This window comes from Pleurodeles waltl, chromosome 4_1, assembly GCF_031143425.1.
Source record: "Pleurodeles waltl isolate 20211129_DDA chromosome 4_1, aPleWal1.hap1.20221129, whole genome shotgun sequence".
Lineage (NCBI taxonomy): Eukaryota > Metazoa > Chordata > Amphibia > Caudata > Salamandridae > Pleurodeles > Pleurodeles waltl.
This window is the reverse complement of record NC_090442.1, coordinates 44,632,914-44,646,527: the sequence shown is the minus strand read 5'-3', so window position 1 is coordinate 44,646,527 and position 13,614 is coordinate 44,632,914. Positions and strand designations below refer to the sequence as shown.

At 45.6% G+C, this 13,614-nt stretch overlaps 2 protein-coding genes across 5 annotated transcripts in view; one reads left to right on the top strand and one right to left on the bottom strand.

Annotated features, from left to right (window-relative positions):
• The window catches only part of LOC138287350 (zinc finger protein 84-like), a 239,428-nt gene that overhangs the window by 66,039 nt on the left and 159,775 nt on the right, over nucleotides 1-13,614 (bottom strand). Inside the window, exon 1 of one of the 4 annotated variants that reach the window (XM_069227717.1) lies at nucleotides 1,984-2,268. The exons of 1 other annotated variant lie outside the window; for it this stretch is intronic. The gene's annotated coding sequence lies outside the window, so the exon portion shown is untranslated. Of the gene's footprint in view, nucleotides 1-1,983; nucleotides 2,269-13,614 lie in introns of those variants that run through there. 2 more of the 4 variants (XM_069227714.1, XM_069227713.1) reach the window with 2 other exon arrangements.
• Nucleotides 1-13,614, top strand: part of LOC138286968 (uncharacterized) — a 417,069-nt gene that overhangs the window by 361,267 nt on the left and 42,188 nt on the right. The gene's annotated exons all lie outside the window — the stretch shown is intronic.

Sequence of the window (13,614 nt, the reverse complement as noted above, 5' to 3'; positions counted from 1 at the left end):
TGAACCATTCCTGTTTTGCCAAAAGCCTCATCTTCTGTTTTTTAAGGTAAATTCACAATCGAGCAACAACACTATTAGAGGCATTTACTGTGTGTTTTTTACACCCTGCACCACTTTTTACTAGCAATGTGAGGGGGTTTAACTAAACGAGGGATTCTGTGCTTTACTTGCATTGTATGGAGTGCTAACAGAAGAGGAAATCTCTGCACGCCTTTTACTCCACTCTAAAGAGGCATTTACAGAAGAAATTGGATTTGTCCCTACACCAGGGTCATGTGGGTGTGGCCTGCTTAAGATAGCACGCCACATTTTCTTCTCTGAGATACTCCCTTGTTGTTTATAAGCAACAGATGAACAGAAATAAAACAGTTCTTTCAGTGATGGAGCACAGGAAGCCAGAACTTTGTCCTGCGCTGGCAGTCACTGTAACAATTTAAGAACCTGGGCATCTTGTGTGTCTGTGACCTCTGATTTCATCTTAAAATTCAGAAACGTTTATTGCATTTTACAACTGTGGATCCCTGGAATGGTTCTGGCATTACTCCCCACTCATAAGAGTGGAAGAGGTAAGAGCATTTATTTTCTGTATCTTAGCTTATTGGAGTCTGTGGTGGTAAGACTGCAGCAGATTGAGAATATATCAGTAATGAGGGTGCTAGAGCTGCAGAAATGTCATCATGGCATTTTATTGGCTCCGAGGCAAAAAAAATAAAATCCCTTTAACATTCTCTATCTTTTTCATCAGGCCTTTACAAAGTACAGAGGTAGTCCAACCTCCTTGTAAGACCGTGGTGCCTCACACTCTTACATGGCTTCTACGATCTGGCTAGCAGTCTGTAAACCATATTCCTTGTTTCTAGAGGACTAGATGAAGGTGGAGGATCTTCAGTAACCTGGGTCATCGCCTATGGAATGGGTTATCTTTGGCCCCTCGACTCATCCCTTCCCATTATAAAGTCAGAATTACTCCAGCAACAATCTGACAATGCACTTATTCTGCTAATGCACTGTCCTGTTGGCTTGTGCTATATGTCTGTCCGTTTCAAGTTCTTGAGTCTATCCTTGGACTACTAGTGCCAGGACACCTGTGGCCACAGTATGATCAACAGATAAAGTGATTCTATAGCTCCAGGGTCCTTGATGAAAAAGTAGTGTAGTGTGCACAGATTACTCATAGTGCATTACGATGCAGTACAGCGTACTTAGCTTTTTCATAGTGCAACAGAATACAGTGTGCATAGATTTCTCACAATACAGTAAGATGCACTGCAGCATGCACAGATTTCTCATAGTGCAGTGCGATGCAGTGAAGTGCAGATTCCTCACAGTGCAGCAAGATTCAGTGCAGTGCACAGATTTCTCACAATGCAGTATGATGGAGTGCAGAGTGCACAGATTCCTCATAGTGCAGTAAATGCAGTGCAGCGTACACAGATTCCTCACAGTACAGTAATATGCAGTGCAGTGTGCCCCAAATTTCTCACAGTGCAGTAAACTGCAGGGCACACAGATTCCTCGTAGTGCAGTAAGGTGCAGTGGGACGGATGTCTCACACTGCAGCATGATGCAGTACACAGATACGTCACAGTGCAGTAAGATACAGTGCACTGTGTAAGATTCCTCATAGTGCAGTAAGATGCAGAGGAGTGGCACAGATTCCTCAAAGTGCGGTAAGATCCAGTGCACTGTGTAGAATCCTCACAGTGCAGTAAGATGCAATGCACAGTTCTCTGAGTACAGTAAGATGTAGGACAGTGTACAGATTCCTCGTAGTGCAGTAAGATGCAGTGTACAGATTCCTCAGTGCAGTAAGATGCATTGCACACAAATCCCCTCTTCAACACAAAGGATGACCACAAACACCCCCAGGGCTGGAAGGAAAGCCCCCAGAGGTTCCCGGATAGAAGAGCCCAGCTCAGCCAGGCTCCCGGATTATTCAATCTATTTCTACAAACACGGCAGAAGGTGCAGATAAGCTCCTACCTGAGCAGAAACCTGTGCAGACATTTCCAGGCTCTCGCCTCCTCCTGGGGCTGGGTGGGGCAGGTGCAGATTTGGGTTTTAAGATGAAGAGAACTGCACAGGCTGAGGGGTCCTTCCTCCTCTGCAGCAGGCTAGACACAGATGGAGAGGCCGGAAGTGAAGCCAGCATCCCTGCCGGTGCTGTCCTTGCGCGCTGACCCAAAAGCTCTTCTCCTAGAGAAAAACACGAACGTCACCGGAAGTACTGATCCCGTGCACATGTGCACACTGCCCCAGTCGTCAGCAGGGGCTGGACTTTGCTTCCCTTGCGCATGCGCAGACTGTTTAAGTCATCGGAAGTGGAGGGGTACTGCTCTTCCGGCGCATGAGCAGACTGCCCCAGTCATTCTGTAATGTTAAGACACTACTCTCCCGCACGTGTGCAGACTTCCCACTCACCGGACGTGGACAGACACTACTCTCCCGCACATGCGCAGACTGTCTCAGGCCCTGGAGGACGAGAAGGGTTCTTATCTTTGTTTGGGCCTCATGTAAACGAAGCAGAAACTCGCCGGAAACAGAAAAGGTAACACCAATTTCTCATCAGGAATCCACATCCCGCATTTCATGTTAGAGACACAAGCACCAGACATCAGCCCCCTCCACAGCTACAGACCCAGACAGACAGGACTGAAGGGTGCTCTGGGGGTGATGCTGCCGGCGAGCCCCAAAAGGAAAAGAGTCAGGAAACTCACGAAAAGAGAAAGAAGCAAATGAAAAACCATGACTGTAACACCTTTGTTATCTATACAAAATAAAAATTCTGGAACTTCGGTCAAGCACCCAAGAGAGCAGTAACATTCCCAGGGGGAAACAATGCCTACCCTACTGCACTTTCACTACTCCCTGCACTTCCACTGATTGACTGCTCTGTCACCATTGGCTGCCTCTTAACCACTCCCTTCACTGTCACTCCGATCCTGCACTGTCACTCACGCCCTGCCTCTTAACTCCCTCCCTTCACTGTCGCTCTTTCCCTTCCTGCAATGCCACACAAGCCCTTCCTACACTGTCACAGACTTCCATCCTGCACTATTACTCACTCCCTGCAGTTCAACTGATTCACCGTTTGCCACTCATTCGCTGCCTCTTAACCATTTCCTTCACTGTCACTCACTCCCTGCCTCTTAACCCCTTCCTTCACTGTTGCTCCCTTCCTTCACTGTCACTCACTCCGTACCTCTTAACCCCTCCCTGCACTGCCCCGAAAACCCTTCCTGCAAGTGCCCCTCCTTTCCTGCACTATCACTCTCTCCCTTCCAGCTATGCCACTCAAGCCCTTCTTGCAGTCTCACTCCCTCCCTGCACTGCTACTGACTCATGTCTTGCACTGCCACCCCCTACCTCTTAGCCCCTTCCTACACTGTCTCTGAAAACGTTTCCTGCACTTTTACTATTGCCCTGTTTTTTAACCCCTTCCTTCACTGTCACTCACTCCCTACCTCTTAACTCCTTCCTGTACTGTCACTCTTTCTCTGCCTCTTAACCCCTTCTTTCACTGTTGCTCATTTCCTTCCTGCACTGTCACTCACTCCCTACCTCTTAACCCCTTCCCGCACTGCCTCTAAAAAACCCTTTCTACAGTGCCCCTCCTTTCCTGCAATGCTACTCAAGCCCTTCCTGTACTGTCACTCACTCCCTGCAGTCACTGACTCTCTTCCTGCACTGTCACTCACTCCATGTCTGCACTGTTACTCTCTTCCTGCACTGTGACTCATTCAGTTCCTGTACTGCTTCCCACTATCCTCCTACACTGCCTTCCACTCCCTGCACTGTCACCCACTCCTTTCAAATGATCACACAGATGCACCTCTCAGCTCTGTGCTGTATTCTCTCTTTCTCACTCTCTGGTATCTCCTTTCTGCATCTCAATGCTTCCTACCGATATCAAAGCATCACCCCTAGCGTTGCTCTTCCTTGGACATTTCTGCATTCTTTTCTTCACAACCTTTTCTTCCTTAACCGTGCAGCTGCCCACCCCCACCTCACCCAACAAAGGCACCATAAAGACACAAAGAGAGGTTTCCCCGTACCCTGACTCCACCCCAACTATACCAGCGTCTAGCATTTGAGGGTTATTGGTATGAATCCGCTGGCTGCCCCACACCAGGAGAAGCTGGGAGTCTGTGATCATCTCCAACGCATGACTTATTTCAATGGAATTTCTGTTAACCAGTAACAGGGGAAGTAGATCGTTTTGTGTTTGGTAAAATTACTTTAGCTGTTCTCCCACCTTGTTAATTTTTATTATCGATCTGCAATACTAATTTGTACAAATTATTGACTGTCATCATATAGGCAAAGTATACAAAGATAAGTATAGATATACTTTTCTTAACTCTACATCTATGCATATTGAGATGATATATAACAAAATATGTATTTTCTGTGCAGTGGCAGTGAAAATAAATGTGACCCACTAACGCGTTATATAGAGCGTGTACACTAATGAAAGCATATGCATGTATTTATTACTGCAGTGCAAAGGGAAAATGTGAGCTTATTAGCACAGTACAGCAAAACTGACAGTCGAAGAACATTTTGTACTGCCTCACAGATTGCTTGGAACAATTACTTTATACTAGAAAACAATTCCAATATTCATGATTTCTCTTTAATGTGATTTTAGCTTCCTGCTCCAATGTAACACCTTACATACTGGTTTTGTTTAAATACCCCATGTTAAAACCAATAAACATGAAAAATACCATGGCATGAGGCAGATGCGCAGAGAGTAATGTATCTATTTGTCTTAACTCCATATTGACTACATATTTATTTATATATCATGTAATATATATTTATGTGTGTATATATCTATATATTCCTATACATCTCTATCTGTATATATTCTCTCTGAAAAAAAACAAAGGTCACAGGGATGTTATAGTTACATTCTGAATTTACTCGTACAAAACCATAGAAATTCAGCAGTTATAGTTGGAGTTCCTTCAAGTAACTAAAACTTGCACCCTCTCCAGGCACAGTTTTCTCATCAATAAGTTTATTGCAAATTTTGCATTGAGAGTATGAAAGATGGCATGGAATATGTTATTAATGATATAATATGTGGAGTAATTAGCTGTGCATGGCGAAGGCGCAAGTCATAGTTACCTTATAACTGCTGAATTTTTATGGTTTTGTACGAGTAAATACCCTGTAACCTTTGTTTTTTTCAGTGAAATCAATGTTTTTTAACATATTGGGGGTCATTCTTACTTCGGCGGGCGGCGGAGGCCGCCCGCCAAAGTAACCCCGTCAGAACACCGCACCGCGGTCGAAAGACCGCTGCGGTGATTCTGAGATTTGCCCTGGGCTGGCGGGCGGCCGCCAAAAGGCCGCCCGCCAGCCCAGGGCAAATCAACCTTCCCACGAGGACGCCGGCTCAGTATTGAGCCGGCGTAGTGGGAAGGTGCGACGGGTGCAGTGGCACCCGTCGCGTATTTCAGTGTCTGCATAGCAGACACTGAAATACTTTGCGGGGCCCTCTTACGGGGGCCCCTGCAGTGCCCATGCCATTGGCATGGGCACGGCAGGGGCCCCGCGGCACCCCCTACCGTGGAGGATTCAGAAGGGCAGCGGTAAACCGGCGGGTGACCGCCGGTTTACCCTTTCTGACCGCGGCTGAACCGCCGCGGTCAGAATGCCCTTCGGAGCACCGCCGGTCTGTCGGCGGTGCTCCCGTGGCGAGTGACCCTGGCGGTCACCGGCCGCCAGGGTCAGAATCAGGCCCATAGTAATTTTAATTGCTATACTTGAATCCAACCACCACCGCGCATGGCCTTCAGCTGTGCGTGGGAGCGGTTGGCCACAGGGCTTGGCCTGCGGCCCACCCTGAGGCCAACCCCCTATAAGCACATAACCTTGCACCGTGCACTGCCTTTTCCTGTGCGCAATAGGGTTTTCTTTTTTTCTAGTCCTTTATGGCCTTTCATGTAATTTATTTCCCAAAAAATAAAAATAACCAAAAGCCCTTTACAGGCTATCTTGCACCGCGGGGGAAGCCTTAAGGACTCTATGGCTCCACGGGGCGTGTGCCCCCCCCTTCAATCGGACATAGCCCCGGGAGGCGGTGGTCCCCGGGGTGCGTGGGCCCCATAGGAACCCCCTTTTCATGGTATTAGATAGGATAATATTAAATGTAAGAGGAGGAAATAGAACATTAGAGTTGAGAAAATTAGAATCTCGCTTAATTATTGACTGTAACACCATGGAACCTGAAGGACTTAACAAGGATGAGGAATTAGCAGTACACTTACTGAATTAGAATAATAGTCAATGAATCATTGGAGTAAATGAATAGGACGTTTTTTCTGACATTGAAACAGAGTAACGGGTTGAAAAAGAATTGGTTTCAGTAAACTTTGTTTTGGTTATATTGTGGCACTATGTTAATTAATTACATATACTAATCTTCTCTTTCATTTTTTTTCTCTTTTATATTGTCTTCATAGATGAGCTACTGAAAAGGCATAAGAGTTATTGTACCTTAAAACTATAAAATAATGAACTGGAAAAGCAGAAGAGCTATTGTATCATAAAAGATACAGGTGAAGTACAATTAACGAACCTTTGGTGCATGAATAGACTTTTATGTAGGTATTTTTTGGATAGTACATAAATAGCACAAAGATAAGATTATGGATTATGGTGTCCTGAAAATGTAATTTGATTGTAATGGTTAACGATGTAGAACTCTATTTAAGGGATGATAGAAGAAATGATTGTAAAAATAAGCTGGCAAATATTTGTTTGATTTTGTATAATATGAAAGTTAAAAATGGCTGCCGTTGATGCAAGAAGGAAAGTAGTCCGTTTTTTATGTTTGTGTTATTAGAAAAGAATATATAGGAATAGAAATAAAAGTAGGGATTATTTGTGAGCAAGGCAGCGAGGACTGCTGAAACGCGTTGAATTTTGCTGTTTGCCGAATAAAGGAATAAGATTTGGACATCGTATGTGGCAGAGACTTTTTTTCTTAAGTGGAAATGTGTTTGTCTATAATAAGGGGCTCCGCGATCCTTGTCTCTGCTGCCTGTGTGAGGACGCCGGGTAGCACGGTCTTTGAAGCAAGTCTATGTGTGTGTCTATATATATATATATATATATAGTTAGACTTTTCATCCTTGGTGTGGTCTCTCTTAACTTTTTGCCTCTGTTTCCCAGGTTGTTGATGTGTGCTGGACTCTGTTTTTGCAGTTTTTGTTACTCTTGGCACTTTACCACTGCTAACCAGTGCCAAAGTGCAAGTGCTCCTTTACAAAATGTGTTTGTAATTGGTTCATCCATGATTCGCATATTTGATTTACTAGTAAGTCCCTAGTACAGTACGCTAGAAGTGCCCAGGGCTTGTAAAACAAATGCTACTAGTGGGCCTGTAGCACTGGTTGTGCCACCCACAAAAGTAGCTCTGTAATCATGCCTAAGACCTGCCACTGCAGTGTCTGTTTGTGCAGTTTTAACTGTAAATTCGACTTGGCAAGTGTACCCACTTGCCAGGCCTAAACCTTCCCTTTTCTTACATATAAGATACCCCTAAGGTAGGCCTTAGGTAGCCCCAAGGGCAGGGTGCAGTGTATGGTTAAGGGTGGACATATAGTAATGTGTTTTATATATCCTGACAGTGAAATATTGCTAAATTCGTTTTTCACTGTTGCAAGGCCTGTCCCTCTTATAGGTTAACATGGGGGCTACCTTTAAATATGATTAAAGTGTAGATTCCCTTTTGGAGCGGATAGACATGTGGAGTTTGGGTTCTCTGAGCTCACAATTTAAAAATACATCTTTTAGTAAAGTTGATTTAAATATTGTGTGTTGGAAAATGCCACTTTTAGAAAGTGAGCATTTTCTTGCTTAAACCATTTCTGTGACTCTGCCTGTTTGTGGATTCCCTGTCTGGGTCAGTTTGACAGTTGGGCTGGTTGAACCTCACACTAGACAGCGACACAAAGGGAGCTGGGGTATAGTCTGCATTTCCTGATGAGCCATCTGTGCTAGGAGGGAGGGGAGGAGTGGTCACTCACACCTGAAAGGGCTGTGCCTGCCCTCACACAATGAAACCTCCAACCCCCCTGTTGAGTGTCTGGGGCCTGACCCGGGCAAGGCAGGATTTCACAATCAAGAGAGACTTTGCTTTGAAGTAGGCCTACTTCAAAGGAGAAAATGGGTATAAGAAGGGCACCCAAAACCACAGACTTTAGAACACTTCTGGAAACCAAGAGGAATCTCTGCCTGGAGACGAGCTGAAGAGCTGAGGAAGAAGAGCTGCCTTGCCTGTGACTGTGCTTTGTGGAGCTATCCTGCAGTTGCTGCTTCTGCCAGAGTAAGAGGACAAAGACTGGACTTTGTGTTGTCTTCCTTCTTGTGAATAACTCTCCAAGGGCTAGATTTAGAGCTTGCCTCCTGTTGTTTGAAGTCTCAGGGACAGCAACGACTTCTCTCTGCCAGCACCTGGAGTCTCTGGAGAGACTCCTACTCTGCCAAGTGGTACCCATCCAGTTCCTGGGACCCTGAAAGGAGAAGGTGGCAGCCTAAGAGAGAGTGAGGAATCCACACACTGACTGCAGTGCGGGGAAAAGATCGACGCGGCTCCGATCTGCGGCTGAAAAATCGACACGCCACCGGCTTCGCGGCTGAAAATTGAGGCTCGCCTGTAACGTGACCTGAAGAGCGACGCCCGAGGCTGGAGAAACGACGCACAGCATCGCTGACGGAGACTGGTGAGATCAAAACCTGTGCTGTGTAGTTTTAGGATCATCATGAGGCTGGATTTCCGGCGCAAACACCGCTGGGCTGGTAAAAACTATGCTAGGCCTGCCCGGACCTGAGAGTGCTGACCTGATCGACGCATCGCTCTCCTGCGGAGAGAAGAAACAACGCGCACCAAACCGACGAAAGGAGAAACAACGCAAGGTCTCACTTGTGAGTGAAATCGGCACATCGCAAGCCCTTTTTAACGTACACTCGCCTGTGCAGAGGTATTTTTGACATGTCCACGGTATATTTTCATGCTAACAACGTTAGTGTGTGTTTAAAATTACATGAAGACTCTTTTTTTGCATTTTTAGTGTTAACTTGACTTGTGTATTGTGTATTTTTGTCGTTTTGGGCTTGTTTTGTGTAGATAAATACTTTCTATTTTACTAAACCTGTGTTGTGTCATTTTGTAGTGTTTCCATTAAGTTACTGTGTGTGTTGGTACTTATACTGTACACCTAGCACTGTGAAGTTAAGCCTACTGCTCGTGCCAGGCTACCAAGGGGGTAAGCAGGGGTTAGCTGAGGGTGATTCTCTTTTACCCTGAAAAGAGTGAGAGTCCTTGCTTGGACAGGGTGTAACCTGACTGCCAACCAAAAACCCCATTTCTAATATATATATATATATATATATATCTATATCTATATCTATATATATATATATATATATATATATATATATATATATAGACACACACACCCTCCCCCCGCCAGTAGGTAATTAAAGTTAGGATCTAGTTTCCAGAGACAGAGCATTTTTTGTTTTGCCTATAACTTTGTGGCCACTTGATGAATCTTCACAAAATTTTCAGACTTATACTTTGATCAGTTCAGCTTCTGTTTTGAAAGTTTTGGGGTGGTCCGTCAAGTAGGGGCCTGAAAACAGGGGGGGACCCCTAAACACAATTTTCCCATTCATATTTCCATAGGGTCTTTAGACATGCCTAGCGGCCAAACCTCTGAACAAAATTACACCAGATTTGATGTGAAGCTACATCCTGTTCCACAGGTTATGCTTTTTGTGGTTTGGTGTGAATCGTTCAGTAGTTTTGGAGTAATTTAATGCCCAAAAATATAGATATCTACAGGCGCGGATCCTCTGCAGATCCAACTGTCCCCGTGCTGATATCTGATTGGCTGCCAACACATTAACAAGTAAGTGTTGGCAACCATCTTTTCAGCCGAGCCCTAGAAAAAAACAGTAACAAAATATGAAAAGGGGCCAGGGAAAAGTCACCCTCACCCCTAAGCTTTGGTGCTGGGGTCCCTGAGTGAGTCCGCCAGGGCTAAAAAGCATTTTTTTTTAAAAACAAATCTCTGAAAAAATCTATTGATCCAGATGCAGGGGCATTGGGAGTTTAATGAGGAGGGGGCACACTGGGTTCCCCTCCTAGGGCTTCCGTCAGACCAGGGCACAGCCACCTCCCCGGGGCAATTACAATGTTGGGGGGCGCGCAGCCCCCCCACACAACAGGGACCACCACCTCCCAGGGCAAATTGTATTGTTGTGGGGGAGAACCAATAGCCTCCCCCACAGCCCCAGGGACCGCCACCTCCCCAGTGCATTTCTTACAATGCACTGAATGGAGGGGGAAGCATGGCCAACCTGCCGCCCCAGGGAGCACCACCTCCCCAGGTCACTTTTTCTAAAAGAAACCACAGGGGCAGCGCTGCTGACAGCCCCCACCAAGCAAAAGCAAACAAAGTCCGCTTTCTGACAGCAGCTGTCAAACAGCTCCTGCTGTCAAAAATCAGAGTTTCCATCTGTCTTCCATGCATGCAAATATGCGTGTAGGGAAGACAGATGAAAACATTCCTCCCTCAAACAGGGAGCTGCTCTTAAAAGCAAAATGTACCCAGGAGCCACCTTAGTGGTGACCCCTGCAAAGCTAATTAGCCCTGGCATGGTTGCTGTCTGGTCACAACCAGCCTGGTACCACCAGACAAGATTCTGGAACCCTGGGGTGAGAGCCTTTGCTCTCCTGGTCCAGAAAACAAAGCCCTTTCTGGGAAGAGGTGTTACACCTCCTCCCCCAAGAATGTGCACTGCCCTGCCAGTGAGCTTCAAAGGGCTTGCCGCTCTTAAAACCTGACCCCCCTCAGCCCTCCTGTTAGCAGCAGATGCCCATCCCCATTGCAAACCCCAACTTTTGGCATGAGCAGTGGTGGGAAAATGAGGAGTGGCCACCCCAGCCTGGACCACCCCTGTGTTGTTGCAAGCAAGGTGACCCCTCTATTCCATTTTCCTCCATCTTGCATGGTAGCAAAAATAGCCAATCAGGGATAGCGAAGTGACCTCTTCCCACAGGAAGTGGCCATTTATTGGGTGTAGCCACCGTACAGTAGATGACTCATTGGGGCTCCCCCACCGTCCCAGATAGCCCATAATGAGCAGAAAATAATTTTTAAAAATGAGGTGGTACCGCGGAGGAGGCCTTGAGGGGTTACGGGAAACAGTAATAATAACTTTTATTCGGTATGAAAAAAAATTCATCCATTACAATAAATAATCTTCAATACATTTGTTAAAATTTAGCAATAAAACCATAAATAATAAGAACACCCATCATATATAAAAACATATATAACCACATACATAGAAACAATAAAATAGAAAGATTCATTCTAAAAACTCTACATTGTTACGCCAAGTAATAGCTCCCTTCAGGAATGATTCCAGCCCCTTCCACACCAATACATCTGAGGCCATCTGCAGCCACATAAAAGCAGGACGATATTGCACAAAACCCTTGGGCCTTAGGAGAGGTAATAAAAAACGAGTTCTGAATGGTGCATAAAAAACACAAAACAAAGTAAAACGGGGCAAGGTCTGTTGAGAAACCCCATCACAGGGGCAGGGTCTAATACATTTGTCCCCATACTGACCTAACGGGAAACACAAATTACTTCTAATGATCCCCAAACGGAAACGGGTTATGAGAGACCTTTCCCTCACATCCTTTATCTCTAAGAGATAGCGCTCAGGACCTACCTACATCTTTAACATAATGAAATCCCTGATCGATTTTTACCCTAAGGCCTCCCCCTCCCTCCTGTTCTTCTGGATTCTTAAAAAATTCTCCTTAACCCATTTCTTATCACACCTGGTCAGGCCTTCAGGATAGTCAACCAAATCAGGCCGCCCCAAATCAGGAGCCATCTTCCTTATGTGCATCAACCAGGGAATATTCTTTACATTGTCACAAGCCAGACAATCCTTTAAGATATCCCAATTCAGAGTGGCATGTTCGTTAGTCCAAATTGAAATCCATAGCAGAAGGGGAGCCAACTGTATAGTGTCCTGGACAAACTCAAGCTCCAGCTCCAAATGAAGGCTAAAACCAGGGATATTTTGTCCAACTCCCAATAGCCTTCTACAGAACCGATTTTCTTCCACCGTAAGGGCTCGGGAGTCCCTATACCCCCAAAGTGCAGCACCATACAGCAGGACGGGGAGGCATTTCCGCCTATAAATTTCAAGCAAAGGCTTGATGGGTTTACTACCTACCCTTACAGCAAAGTCAAAAGTTGCGCCGACTGCTGCATGAAAAAATGCACCCCTTCTTGCAATACAAGGTTTCCAAGATCCTTTCTCATCAAAAATAATCCCTAGGTATGGAAACTCATGGACCCTACTAATAATTTGATCCTCCACCCTTAGCTCCCCCACCCTACTCAGGGGTCTTCCACACACCATAAAATGAGATTTCTTAAAATTGACCTCTAAACCCAAAGCTGACATAAAGGAGGCATAAGCTCTAACTATTTCCCGGAGACCATTCATAGTGCACCCTGGCGCACACCCCTTGAAAGCTTAAAGGCCTCTGAGCATTCCCCATTCGACCCCACCCTCACATTTGCAACCGTCCCAGAATGTAGATATCGGAGCAACTCTACAATATTAGGATCCAGCCCTAGCTGATTTAATCTTTCCCATAGTATAGACCGGTTCACCTTATCAAAGGCACAGCTAAGATCCATAAAAGCAAGATAGAGCGTACCTTTCCTAGCCTGTGTGTATTTGCCGATCAGCATCAATAGGTTGAGACATTGATCTCGCATGCCAAGGCCTTCCCTAAAACCATACTGGTCCCGGCTTAAGATATCATTCCCTATCATCCAGGACTCCAGGCGCCTTAAAATAATCCGTCCCAGAATCTTCACCGAAGAGTCCAGTAGAGAAATAGGGCGGTAGGACTTAGGATCATTTCGGTCGCCCTTTTTAAACACTGGGACAATACATGCCAGTCTCCAAGAGGCGGGGGTACCCACAGTAACTGCTGCATTAAGGACATTTAAAAGAACAGGTGCCCATAACTGGGGGTTCGCTTTATACAAGTCCATAGGGATCGAATCCGGGCCCAGAGCTTTATTGCTCGCACTACTCTGTATCGCATCCATAACCTCCTGGAGCCAAAACCTAATTGCTAGGTTGGGAGCCATCTCATACTCATTCTCCCGGTTATTTCTTAGGGGAGAGCCCTCAAAAATACTACAAAAGTGAATTACCCATCCTTCCGGGGCGATGTTACAGACTAGGCCCTCAGATGTGTCTATTCCAAAGGAACCTCTATTTACCACTCTCCAAAACAGGCCAGGATCCTTCAGAGCTATGGCACGTTCTAACTCTTCCCAGGCTTTATCTTTATGTTTTATCTTGCTATCCCTCAGGGCCCTCTTATATTTCATTCTAGCTTCTTTTACGAGGACCCAATCTCTAGGATGTTTCTTAGTGGTCATCTTCAGGTTTGCCCTTGCAACATAGCAGGTCTTATCGTACCAACCACATTTGCGTTTACTAGGTTGGCTGCTTACTGAAAAAAGACAGTCTCTCACT